The sequence below is a fragment of the Cetorhinus maximus genome, chromosome 28 (genome assembly GCF_964194155.1).
Source record: "Cetorhinus maximus chromosome 28, sCetMax3.hap1.1, whole genome shotgun sequence".
Classification (NCBI taxonomy): domain Eukaryota; kingdom Metazoa; phylum Chordata; class Chondrichthyes; order Lamniformes; family Cetorhinidae; genus Cetorhinus; species Cetorhinus maximus.
The window spans coordinates 2,071,375-2,085,352 of NC_135906.1; the positions used below are offsets into that span (position 1 = coordinate 2,071,375).

General features: G+C 48.8%; 2 pseudogenes; both read left to right on the plus strand.

Moving 5' to 3' along the window:
- The first annotated feature begins 4,496 nt into the window (after positions 1 to 4,496).
- LOC144669095 (U2 spliceosomal RNA) lies at positions 4,497 to 4,672 on the plus strand (annotated as a pseudogene).
- A 9,027-nt stretch (positions 4,673 to 13,699) lies between these two features.
- On the plus strand, positions 13,700 to 13,875 carry LOC144669096 (U2 spliceosomal RNA; annotated as a pseudogene).
- The last annotated feature ends 103 nt before the right edge of the window (positions 13,876 to 13,978 follow it).

Here is a 13,978-nt window from a genome sequence, read left to right on the forward strand (position 1 = left end):
AGCAGAGTGTTGCAGACTGGCTGGCACATTCCAAGGCCGAGGACTACGTGCGGAGGGACGCACTAAAGCTTGGGGCAGCCGCCACAAATGCGCAGTGGGGAACGGTCGCTGTCTAAGACCTTTCAGCCATAGTGCACCGAGGGACTGGGAAAGGTATGGACCCCTCGGCCTGAAAGACTCACATTGAATGTATGCAGTGAATATTACATTTATCACAATTGTATTGAAGCACCTCAGAGTGCAACATGATCTATGTAGATAACTTGAATACTATTGCACTGTCTGACTGCCTGTAATGAGCATGTTGAAATGTCTGTAATGTTCATTGATCGTATTGAAGCGTCGCAGGGTGCGACATGATCTATTTGAAAAACTGGAATATGATTGCACTTTTTGCGATGGCCATTTTGAAATGTTTTGTAATGTTCTTTCAGATATTTTATGGATAAGGTATATTTTTCCACAAAAAAACGACAACAGTTACAAAGAAAACCAACAGCAGCAACAACAGCTCTTCTCCACAGTCTGAATTAGAATTTCAGAGTCAGAAAACAGAGCAAAAAAACACGCAGCGTCCTGAAATGACAAACCTGAAATGAAAGTGTACTTAGTGTATCAAGCCTTTAAACTGCATTGCTGAAAACTCCTTCCTGCCTGCTAGTGCAACAAGATGCTGCAAAGTATATTACACAGCGAATCAGGCCTTCAGTCGTCTTGACTTGTGCAGCTCCAGTGACTTCAGGCCTCCAAAAGCAGGCCAGTATTTGAAAGGGCTCCTCTTGACAAGTGTAAGACCCTGATCAAACTAAATATTTTAATTTTCTTAACCAGTGAGATTGAACGAACCGTGATGCATGTCCAAGACAAAATAGAATATAAAGCAATGTAAAGTAAATTAATAACAAATTGAGAAAGTAAATATGGAACACAAAATATTTTAAAACTAGGGCACAGGTTAAAAACATGATCCTAATTTCTGTTGAACTGAATGAGGCGAGTCATTACAGTGCGTGACCGATTTGTTTAAGTGTGCGGGCCCATTAAACTTTTTGCACAGCCGCGCAAATTTAAAGGGGCTTATGTGGCGGTGTGTCTGTGAGGAAACCTCTCCTCATATCTTGTATCCCACTGTGAAACCGTCTTCAGCTCCCAAATTGCACTCAGACAATGTGCTACATTTGCATATTGTGCAGGAGTCGGGGGAGGGGTCATGGGGCTGCCCCTTGTCTCTGTACTTGAAATGGCAGCCAGGCAGCAACTGTAGTGCTTCCTCAAATCCAACCTGAAGAAAAGGCAAGACATGTTGGGTGCTGAGAGGGAGAAGCATTGCCACTTTAGGTTCTACTTGGATTTTACTGAGGTAAAAGGTGATTGAAAAAGTCAAGCCTTTCTCCCCTAGCAGTTACCACTGAGGACAGAAATAATACCGAGCGCTGATCTATCACCGAGCACTGAGGCCGGCCAAGGGGAGGCATCTGAAAGCTGCAGAGAGAGCAAGAAGCCAGGATGGACGACTGAGAATACTGGCTGAGATAGACAGCAAAAACTGTGACACAAGCTCAGGTAAGCGTGGTGTTTTGCAGTTCAAGTTCATCACTTTGTGACAGTATAGGTATTTTTCACTTTCCTAGGATAAGGCTGTTCCCTTTCTAGAAGTTAGAAACAGCCGTGCAGATGTATTTTCTGCGCTCCTTTGCTTGCCTGCTGAATAGGACTGATGGGAGGGGAAAAGGTGATTAAAAGAGAGCCGACATCATTGCAGGCTGGCAGATGGTGTGCTGTGCTGTGCACGCAGGTGGTTTTGTTGTTTGGCTTGTGTGTGACTTCTGGTTGAAGCTGAAAGATTTCTAAAATTTTGAAGGAAATAATCTTCGAGAAGGGGAGAAACATTTTCAACATTTTAACAGGATCTAAGGCTGTTCGCTGTGTCGTACCTGTACTTATCCTTGCTGCCACCTGCCTTCTCACTGCTGATCATCATCTTGTGTTATTATAATGATATAATGCATTGGACTTATTTACTGTGACTTCATAACATGACACATTTCCCTTCTGGTGATGTCATGCTGACATCCCGTAAAGGAAATAGACCAACAGTCAGCCCAAAAGAAGGCCCAATGCCAAGCAAAGGAAGCCCATAAACGAGGATGCTAGACAGCTCGTACAAAAGAAAGCAGGGCATCAGGAAACAACTCAACAGCAGCTGACGTAGTACTCTCCAGGTTCAGTGCAGGAGAAGCACTGGAATCAGTAAAAAGTAATGCCCCTACATGTCTGAACATACAACTTAGGAGCAGGAGTAGGCCACTGGGCCCCAAGAGCCTGCTCCACTACTCAGAAGATCATGGCTGATCCGATTGTAACCTCAACCCCACATTCTTGCCTACCAGCGATAACCTTCCAACCCCGCCTTGTTAATCTATCCAGCTCTGTCTTGAAAATATTCAAAGACTCTGTTTCCACCACCTTTCGAGGAAGAGAGTTCCAAGGACTCTCTACACTCTGGGAGAAACGCTGCTGACTTTGCCTTCCCTGTAGATGTGGAAGGACTTTAGCTGCATACCTGGTCAGCTGGCAAGCTCCACAGACCGATCGGCGCAGGCTTGGAGGGCCGAAGTGCTGTACTTTTTTTTCTTCTTTGTTCTTTGACTGCTCAAGCTGAAAGCAAAGACAAAAATACAGCAGGCCTCGATCGAAGAACTCCTCTGCGCTGTGAGCTAGTTGCTCACACGGAAACTCAGCTACAAAGACTCATGGATTGTCTCTCATGCCTGTCACGTGTTCTCCCTTGTGACTGAGTGTTTCTCGAAATTTTCCATTACCTGCCAGTTACACGACACATCTAGCGCAACCGTAGACAGCGACCTTTCTCCATTACGCCTTTGCCCCAAACTTTAGTGCGTCCCTCAGCACGTAGTCCTGGACCTTGGAATGTGCCAACTCTTTGCAATGGAAGACCAACAAGTTTCGGACAGCCAAAGAGTGTCTTTCACCGAGTGGATCCTCCGGCGGTAGTTGATGTTTGTCTCGGCGTGTGTCCCTGGGAACAGCCCCTGGAGCACAGAGTCCATACCTGTGTCACGGAACTGCTCGGGATGCACCTCAACAAGAACCACGGCCACTCTCTTCAGAGTTCTGGTGATGAGGCATTCTGCCAAATGACCCTGACGGTCTGTTCGGCGAACCGTCCGCCGGAATCCACCATCTCCTTTTCCCGCAGGGCCTCTAGGGTGATACGTGCTAACCACTGCCTGATGGACTTGCGGACAAAGGTGTTTCTCTGCATAAGTTTTTCCACACGGGGCAGGTGATACGGCACTTGGAGCGTTCCGCGGCAGGGTGGCCAGACCCATCCTTCGCAACACCAGGGACAGGTAGAACCTCAGCACGTAGTGACGCTTGGTGTTTGGGTCTACACACAGCTTGATACTGCCATACACAAAGGTGGCCATCAGGATGAGGGTGATGTTGGGCATGTTTTTTCCCCCTTCATCCAGAGTTTTTTTACATCATGTCCCTGCAAACAGGATCCACTTTTGACCTCCAGATAAAGCGGAAGATGGCTGGCGTGATCGCCACAGCGCAGGAGTGAGGAATGGGCCAGACCTGCGCCACGTACAGCAACACCTGTCCCTGGTGGAAAAATTTATGCAGAAAAACACCTTTGACCACAAGTCCATCAGGCAGTGGTCAGCACGTAACGTCCTAGAGGCCCTGAGGGAAAAGGAGAGGGTGGACCCTGTGGGATGGTTCCCCGAGCAGACTGTCAAAGTCATTTGGCAGAATGCCACATCGCCAGAACTTTCCAACAAACACCAAGACGTGGCTTGGCTGGTGGTGAGAAAGGCCCTCCCCGTCAGATCCTTCCTACACGCCAGGAGTCTCACCCCCTCTGCACGTTGCCCTCGAGGTGGCTGTGGTGGGGAAGAGACCGTTGTTCACCTCCTTGTGGATTGTGCCTTTGCAAAGAAAGTCTGGAGAGAGACGCAGTGGTTGCTGTCGAGGTTCATCCCGAGCAGTTCTGTGACACAGGACTCTGTGCTCTACGGGCTGTTCCCAGGGACACACACCGAGACAAACATCGACTGCAGCTGGAGGATCATCAACTCGGTGAAAGACGCGCTTTGGTCTGCCCGAAACTTGTTGGTCTTCCAGCACAAAGAGTTGTCCCCGACCGATTGTTGCGGACTGGCACAATCCAAAGTCCAGGACTACGTGCTGAGGGACGCACTAAAGCTTGGGGCAGCTGCCGCAAAGGCGCAATGGGGAAGGGTCGCTGTCTAAGACCTTTCTACCACAGCGCACCGAGAGACTGGGAACTGTTTAGAGCCCCTCGGGCTGTACAGATCAAAATGAAAGGCTGTAAATGATTGTAATATTGTTTGTACTGATGCACCCGGTGATACATTTTGTAAAAGTTTAACCTGGATTGTACCCTTGTAATGTTGTTTTTGAAATAGTTTGGAATGTGATTGAAGATATTTTATGAATAAAGTATATTTTTACAAAAAAAAAAAAATCTGTTCTTATCAGTTTAATATCTGATACGTCCCTTATCTGGGGACCATATATTAAATTGATTTTTGGAGCAGGGAGATGGAATAGGGGCTTGCTCCGTCCACTCCACGCATCGACCCGGTATTGCAGTATCTCTGGGAATGGTGCACCACCCCTTTCCAGGGGATTTTCAATGCTAAAAATAGTTTTCTTACAAACATCTGCTTTCTTTACTTTTCAACATGCACATCTTTCAAAACACAACTTTCTTTCTTTCTCACTCACCCGCACCATCTACACACAAAAAACACGCACGCTCACCCAACGCTCACAGACACCACTCTCATCTCACAAACACTCTACCTCACTCATACAAAAACATCTTTCACTTGCAAATACACCTCTCAAACACTCTCTCAGCTGCACCTTTCGCCTCACAACACTTTCAACCAGCTCTCTGCTGCCGCTCCCGCCCGCTGCTGCTGCTGCTGCTGATACAGCAACAGTCAAAACTCACACCTCAAAGCTCACACACTTTACACAGCTACTCGGAAACGTCTACATCCACGTTCACACAATCCTTACACTGCACAAGGAGCCCATTCCGCCCGTCGTGACTGCACCAGCTCTCCCAATGAACATTTCACTTCGTGCCATTCTCCTGCCTTCTCCACGTAACCCAGCACATGCTTTCTTTTCAAATAATCATCTCATTCCCTCTTCAATTGAACCTGCCTCCGCCACGCTATCAGGCGGTGCATTCCAGACCCTGACCACTCGCTGCTCCTATCACTTTTGCTTCTTCTGCTAGTTACTTTAAACCTGTGCCCGCTCCTTCTCGATCCTTTCATCGGTGCAAGCAGTTTCTCCCTATCTACTCTCTCCAGATACCTCATGATTTTCAATACCTCTATCAAGTCTCCTCTCAGACTTCTTTTCCCCAAGGAATACAGTCCCAACTTCTCCAATCTTACTTCATAACTCAACTTCCTCGCCCCTGGAACCAAACTCGTAAACCTCTTCTGCACTCTCTCCAATGCCTTCACTACCCTCCTAAAATGCAAGTCAAAATGCAATCCATCAGAGTCAGCATGGCTTTATGAAGACTAAATCGTGTTTGACTAAATCGCTAGAGTTCTTTGAAGATGTGACAAGCAAAGTGGATAATGGCGATCCTGTAGATGTAGTATGTCTGGACTTCCAGAAGGCATTTGATAAGGTGCCGCACAAAAGATTAATACACAAGATAAGATCACACGCAGCTAAGGGTAATATATTTGCTTGGATAGAGCTTTGGCTAACCAACAGAAAGCAGAGAGTCAGGATAAATGGGTCTTTTGTGGATGGCAAGCTGTAACTAGTGGGGTGCCACAGGGTTCGGTCCTTGGGCCCCAACTATTTACTTGGATTCAGGAGTAGAAGGTACCATAGCTAAATTTGCAGATGACACCAAAATAGGTGGGAAAGTAAGTTGCAGTGAAGAAATGAGAAATTTACAAATGGATATGGACAGGTTAGGTGAATGGGCCAAAATTTGGCAGATGGAGTTTAACGTGGATAAGTGAGGTTATCCAGTTCAGCTCCTACAGGCAATGGTCACGGTGGTGGTCCCACGGGCCATCGATCTGGTCGGGCGGAAACGACTCTCGTTCCTCCGGCCTGGGTATTCTGCTGCGGGGAGGCAACTTCACCGTCTCCGAGGTCAAGGAGGTGGTGGGCGGGCGACTCCTGGTAGCAGACGTAATGTACAAGAACGCTCCACTCCGGTTAATTAACGTGTATGGCCCGTCACAAGGAGCTGAGCGGCTGGAGGTTTTTCAGCAGCTCCCACTGCTGCTGGCGACCTCCAGGCCGGTCATTCTGGGCGGGGACTTCAACTGCATCATCGATGCGGCTGGACGATCCGGCAGGGCCGGAAGCAGATTGGACGCTACGTCCAGATCCCTGATGGAAACAGTTAAGGATGCCAAGCTGCACGACGTCTTCAGCAACCCTGCAGACGGAGCGCAGCGTAGATACACCTGGTCGCGGCCAGACGGGTCCATTCGTTCCAGGATAGACTTCCTCTTTGTGTCCCGTGCATTCACAGTCAGATCCACCGAGGTCAAGCCGGTGTTCTTCTCTGACCACTGCATCCTACTGGCGGACTGCCACTTGGAGAAGGACCTGAGGGTGGGCAGGGGGGCATGGAAGCTATTCGTGCAACTGCTGACCCCAGAGAACATTGAGGAGCTCAAGAGGGCTTATGAAGGTTGGAGAACCATGAAACCCCTCTTTGAGTCCCTGACACACTGGTGGGAAGCGATCAAGGGAAACACCAAGAGGCTTTTCATCCTCAAAAGCATCCAGAAAGCTAGAAAGGAAGAGAGGGAAATGTCCCGACTCCAGAAAAACATGCAGAATCTGCTCCGGCTGCAGTCGGTGGGGGTCGATGTCAAGGAGGAGCTCCAAGAGGTGAAGAGCCAGCAAGCCTCGCACTTTGCCTCCAAGAACATCTTCCGTTCCAGAGTCCGCTCCGTGGAGCAGGATGAGACGTGCTCACGTTTCTTCTTCCAAAAGGAACAGAGAGAGAGCTCTGTGATCAGCAGCCTGAATGAAGAAGACAGATCAGTAAAGTCAGCGCAGTCCGACATTTTGAGGATCAGCAAATCCTTTTATGCCGGATTTTCTGACGTGAAGCCGACGGACAGCACGGCCTCCCAGTCCTCCTTGTCCTCTATCACGGAGGTCTTAGGCGACAGTACACGGGAGAGGCTGGACAAACCGCGAACTCCTGACGAACTGACTTAGGCCCTTGAGTCCTTCGAGAAGAGTAAATCTCCCCAGAAGCGACGGCTTGCCGGCGGAGTTGTATTGGGCTCTGTGGGACTGGATGGGCCCAGACCTGCTAGGGGTGTACGAGAGTATGCTCCTGGCCGGCAGTATGTCAGAATCCATGAGGAAAGGCATCATCACCCTCATGTACAAGCACAAGGAAGAAAGGGAGGAAATTAGAAATTGGCGACCCATTTCACTGTTGAATGTGGACTATAAGATTCTGTCCAAGGTCATCGCCAATCGGGTCAAATCCGCTCTGGAATTGGTGATACACCCTGACCAGACCTGCACTGTGCCGGGCAGGAAGATCTCTGACAGCCTGGCGCTGCTCAGGGATACGATTGCCTATGTGCAGGACAGGGGTGTGGACACCTGCCTCATCAGCCTGGATTAGGAGAAAGCCTTTGACAGAATATCGCACACCTACATGGTGGATGTGCTCTCAAAATGGGGTTTGGGGAGGGAATTCGCAATTGGATCCAGTTGGATCCTACTCTACACTAACATCAGTAGCGCAGTCTCAATCAATGGGTGGGAATCAGATAGCTTTCCAATTAAATCTGGAGTCAGGCAGGGCTGTCCTCTCTCGCCTGTTCTTTGCTGAGTCCATCAGGAAGGATCCGGGCATTAGAGGAGTTACGATCCCAGGCAGTGGAGGCACTCAGATCAAAGCCTCCCTGTACATGGACGATGTCGCCGTCTTCTGTTCTGATCCGCTGTCGGTGTGCAGACTGATCCATATCTGCGACCAGTTCGAACTGGACTCGGGAGCCAAGGTAAATCGTGGGAAGAGCGAGGCCGTGTTCTTTGGGAACTGGGCTGACCGATCCTTTGTCCCCTTCACCGTCAGTGCTGACGGCCTGAAGGTGCTGGGGATATGGTTCAGAGGGACCGGGGTATGCGTTAGAAACTGGAAGGATCCAGTGTCTATGGTGAAAAGGAAACTGGGAATCTGGGAGCGACGCTTCCTCTCCGTTGCGGGTAAGAACCTGGTCATCAGGTGTGAGGCACTCTCGCTGTTGCTGTACATGGCGCAGGTCTGGCCCATTCCAGACTGCTGCGCGACGGCAATCACCCGAGCCATCTTCCGCTTTATCTGGAGGTCGAAAATGGATCGTGTCCGCAGGGACGCGCTGTATAAGCCTCTAGATAAAGGGGGAATAAACGTGCCCAACATCGCCCTCACACTGATGGCCACCTTTGTGTGCGGCTGTATCAAGCTGTGCGTAGACCCTCGGTACGCAAACACCAGGTGTCACTACGTGCTGAGGTTCTACCTGTCCCCGGTTTAGCGAAGGATGGGTGTGGCCACGCTGCCGCGGAACGCTCCAAGTAGTTGGACCGTGCCGTACCACCTGTCCCTGGTGGAAAACTTTATGCAGAAAAACACCTTTGACCCCAAGTCCATCAGGCAGTGGTCGGCACGTAACGTCCTATAGGCCCTGCGGGGAAAGGAGATGGTGGATCCTGTGCGATGTTTCCCCGAGCAGACTGTCAAAGTCGTTTGGCAGAATGCCTCGTCTCCAGAACTTTCCAACAAGCACCAAGACGTAGCTTGGCTGGTGGTGAGAAATGCCCTCCCCGTCAGATCCTTCCTGAAGTCTCACCCTCTCTGCATGTTGACCTCGAGGTGGCTGTCGTGGGGACGAGACCGTTGTTCACCTCTTTGTGGAATGTGCGTTTGCAAAGAAGGTCTGCAGAGAGTTGCCGTGGTTTTTGTCGCGGTTCATCCCAAGCAGTTCTGTGACACAGGTCTCTGTGCTCTACGTGTTGATCCCAGGGACAGGGACGCACATCGAGACAAGCAGGTGGAGGATCATCTACTCGGTGAAAGACGCTCTTTGGTCTGCCCGAAACTTGTTGGTCTTCCAGTGCAATGAGTTGTCCCCAGCAGAGTGTTGCAGACTGGCTGGCACATTCCAAGGCCGAGGACTACGTGCGGAGGGACGCACTAAAGCTTGGGGCAGCCGCCACAAATGCGCAGTGGGGAACGGTCGCTGTCTAAGACCTTTCAGCCATAGTGCACCGAGGGACTGGGAAAGGTATAGACCCCTCGGCCTGAAAGACTCACATTGAATGTATGCAGTGAATATTACATTTATCACAATTGTATTGAAGCACCTCAGAGTGCAACATGATCTATGTAGATAACTTGAATACTATTGCACTGTCTGACTGCCTGTAATGAGCATGTTGAAATGTCTGTAATGTTCATTGATCGTATTGAAGCGTCGCAGGGTGCGACATGATCTATTTGAAAAACTGGAATATGATTGCACTTTTTGCGATGGCCATTTTGAAATGTTTTGTAATGTTCTTTCAGATATTTTATGGATAAGGTATATTTTTCCACAAAAAAACGACAACAGTTACAAAGAAAACCAACAGCAGCAACAACAGCTCTTCTCCACAGTCTGAATTAGAATTTCAGAGTCAGAAAACAGAGCAAAAAAACACGCAGCGTCCTGAAATGACAAACCTGAAATGAAAGTGTACTTAGTGTATCAAGCCTTTAAACTGCATTGCTGAAAACTCCTTCCTGCCTGCTAGTGCAACAAGATGCTGCAAAGTATATTACACAGCGAATCAGGCCTTCAGTCGTCTTGACTTGTGCAGCTCCAGTGACTTCAGGCCTCCAAAAGCAGGCCAGTATTTGAAAGGGCTCCTCTTGACAAGTGTAAGACCCTGATCAAACTAAATATTTTAATTTTCTTAACCAGTGAGATTGAACGAACCGTGATGCATGTCCAAGACAAAATAGAATATAAAGCAATGTAAAGTAAATTAATAACAAATTGAGAAAGTAAATATGGAACACAAAATATTTTAAAACTAGGGCACAGGTTAAAAACATGATCCTAATTTCTGTTGAACTGAATGAGGCGAGTCATTACAGTGCGTGACCGATTTGTTTAAGTGTGCGGGCCCATTAAACTTTTTGCACAGCCGCGCAAATTTAAAGGGGCTTATGTGGCGGTGTGTCTGTGAGGAAACCTCTCCTCATATCTTGTATCCCACTGTGAAACCGTCTTCAGCTCCCAAATTGCACTCAGACAATGTGCTACATTTGCATATTGTGCAGGAGTCGGGGGAGGGGTCATGGGGCTGCCCCTTGTCTCTGTACTTGAAATGGCAGCCAGGCAGCAACTGTAGTGCTTCCTCAAATCCAACCTGAAGAAAAGGCAAGACATGTTGGGTGCTGAGAGGGAGAAGCATTGCCACTTTAGGTTCTACTTGGATTTTACTGAGGTAAAAGGTGATTGAAAAAGTCAAGCCTTTCTCCCCTAGCAGTTACCACTGAGGACAGAAATAATACCGAGCGCTGATCTATCACCGAGCACTGAGGCCGGCCAAGGGGAGGCATCTGAAAGCTGCAGAGAGAGCAAGAAGCCAGGATGGACGACTGAGAATACTGGCTGAGATAGACAGCAAAAACTGTGACACAAGCTCAGGTAAGCGTGGTGTTTTGCAGTTCAAGTTCATCACTTTGTGACAGTATAGGTATTTTTCACTTTCCTAGGATAAGGCTGTTCCCTTTCTAGAAGTTAGAAACAGCCGTGCAGATGTATTTTCTGCGCTCCTTTGCTTGCCTGCTGAATAGGACTGATGGGAGGGGAAAAGGTGATTAAAAGAGAGCCGACATCATTGCAGGCTGGCAGATGGTGTGCTGTGCTGTGCACGCAGGTGGTTTTGTTGTTTGGCTTGTGTGTGACTTCTGGTTGAAGCTGAAAGATTTCTAAAATTTTGAAGGAAATAATCTTCGAGAAGGGGAGAAACATTTTCAACATTTTAACAGGATCTAAGGCTGTTCGCTGTGTCGTACCTGTACTTATCCTTGCTGCCACCTGCCTTCTCACTGCTGATCATCATCTTGTGTTATTATAATGATATAATGCATTGGACTTATTTACTGTGACTTCATAACATGACACATTTCCCTTCTGGTGATGTCATGCTGACATCCCGTAAAGGAAATAGACCAACAGTCAGCCCAAAAGAAGGCCCAATGCCAAGCAAAGGAAGCCCATAAACGAGGATGCTAGACAGCTCGTACAAAAGAAAGCAGGGCATCAGGAAACAACTCAACAGCAGCTGACGTAGTACTCTCCAGGTTCAGTGCAGGAGAAGCACTGGAATCAGTAAAAAGTAATGCCCCTACATGTCTGAACATACAACTTAGGAGCAGGAGTAGGCCACTGGGCCCCAAGAGCCTGCTCCACTACTCAGAAGATCATGGCTGATCCGATTGTAACCTCAACCCCACATTCTTGCCTACCAGCGATAACCTTCCAACCCCGCCTTGTTAATCTATCCAGCTCTGTCTTGAAAATATTCAAAGACTCTGTTTCCACCACCTTTCGAGGAAGAGAGTTCCAAGGACTCTCTACACTCTGGGAGAAACGCTGCTGACTTTGCCTTCCCTGTAGATGTGGAAGGACTTTAGCTGCATACCTGGTCAGCTGGCAAGCTCCACAGACCGATCGGCGCAGGCTTGGAGGGCCGAAGTGCTGTACTTTTTTTTCTTCTTTGTTCTTTGACTGCTCAAGCTGAAAGCAAAGACAAAAATACAGCAGGCCTCGATCGAAGAACTCCTCTGCGCTGTGAGCTAGTTGCTCACACGGAAACTCAGCTACAAAGACTCATGGATTGTCTCTCATGCCTGTCACGTGTTCTCCCTTGTGACTGAGTGTTTCTCGAAATTTTCCATTACCTGCCAGTTACACGACACATCTAGCGCAACCGTAGACAGCGACCTTTCTCCATTACGCCTTTGCCCCAAACTTTAGTGCGTCCCTCAGCACGTAGTCCTGGACCTTGGAATGTGCCAACTCTTTGCAATGGAAGACCAACAAGTTTCGGACAGCCAAAGAGTGTCTTTCACCGAGTGGATCCTCCGGCGGTAGTTGATGTTTGTCTCGGCGTGTGTCCCTGGGAACAGCCCCTGGAGCACAGAGTCCATACCTGTGTCACGGAACTGCTCGGGATGCACCTCAACAAGAACCACGGCCACTCTCTTCAGAGTTCTGGTGATGAGGCATTCTGCCAAATGACCCTGACGGTCTGTTCGGCGAACCGTCCGCCGGAATCCACCATCTCCTTTTCCCGCAGGGCCTCTAGGGTGATACGTGCTAACCACTGCCTGATGGACTTGCGGACAAAGGTGTTTCTCTGCATAAGTTTTTCCACACGGGGCAGGTGATACGGCACTTGGAGCGTTCCGCGGCAGGGTGGCCAGACCCATCCTTCGCAACACCAGGGACAGGTAGAACCTCAGCACGTAGTGACGCTTGGTGTTTGGGTCTACACACAGCTTGATACTGCCATACACAAAGGTGGCCATCAGGATGAGGGTGATGTTGGGCATGTTTTTTCCCCCTTCATCCAGAGTTTTTTTACATCATGTCCCTGCAAACAGGATCCACTTTTGACCTCCAGATAAAGCGGAAGATGGCTGGCGTGATCGCCACAGCGCAGGAGTGAGGAATGGGCCAGACCTGCGCCACGTACAGCAACACCTGTCCCTGGTGGAAAAATTTATGCAGAAAAACACCTTTGACCACAAGTCCATCAGGCAGTGGTCAGCACGTAACGTCCTAGAGGCCCTGAGGGAAAAGGAGAGGGTGGACCCTGTGGGATGGTTCCCCGAGCAGACTGTCAAAGTCATTTGGCAGAATGCCACATCGCCAGAACTTTCCAACAAACACCAAGACGTGGCTTGGCTGGTGGTGAGAAAGGCCCTCCCCGTCAGATCCTTCCTACACGCCAGGAGTCTCACCCCCTCTGCACGTTGCCCTCGAGGTGGCTGTGGTGGGGAAGAGACCGTTGTTCACCTCCTTGTGGATTGTGCCTTTGCAAAGAAAGTCTGGAGAGAGACGCAGTGGTTGCTGTCGAGGTTCATCCCGAGCAGTTCTGTGACACAGGACTCTGTGCTCTACGGGCTGTTCCCAGGGACACACACCGAGACAAACATCGACTGCAGCTGGAGGATCATCAACTCGGTGAAAGACGCGCTTTGGTCTGCCCGAAACTTGTTGGTCTTCCAGCACAAAGAGTTGTCCCCGACCGATTGTTGCGGACTGGCACAATCCAAAGTCCAGGACTACGTGCTGAGGGACGCACTAAAGCTTGGGGCAGCTGCCGCAAAGGCGCAATGGGGAAGGGTCGCTGTCTAAGACCTTTCTACCACAGCGCACCGAGAGACTGGGAACTGTTTAGAGCCCCTCGGGCTGTACAGATCAAAATGAAAGGCTGTAAATGATTGTAATATTGTTTGTACTGATGCACCCGGTGATACATTTTGTAAAAGTTTAACCTGGATTGTACCCTTGTAATGTTGTTTTTGAAATAGTTTGGAATGTGATTGAAGATATTTTATGAATAAAGTATATTTTTACAAAAAAAAAAAAATCTGTTCTTATCAGTTTAATATCTGATACGTCCCTTATCTGGGGACCATATATTAAATTGATTTTTGGAGCAGGGAGATGGAATAGGGGCTTGCTCCGTCCACTCCACGCATCGACCCGGTATTGCAGTATCTCTGGGAATGGTGCACCACCCCTTTCCAGGGGATTTTCAATGCTAAAAATAGTTTTCTTACAAACATCTGCTTTCTTTACTTTTCAACATGCACATCTTTCAAAACACAACTTTCTTTCTTTCT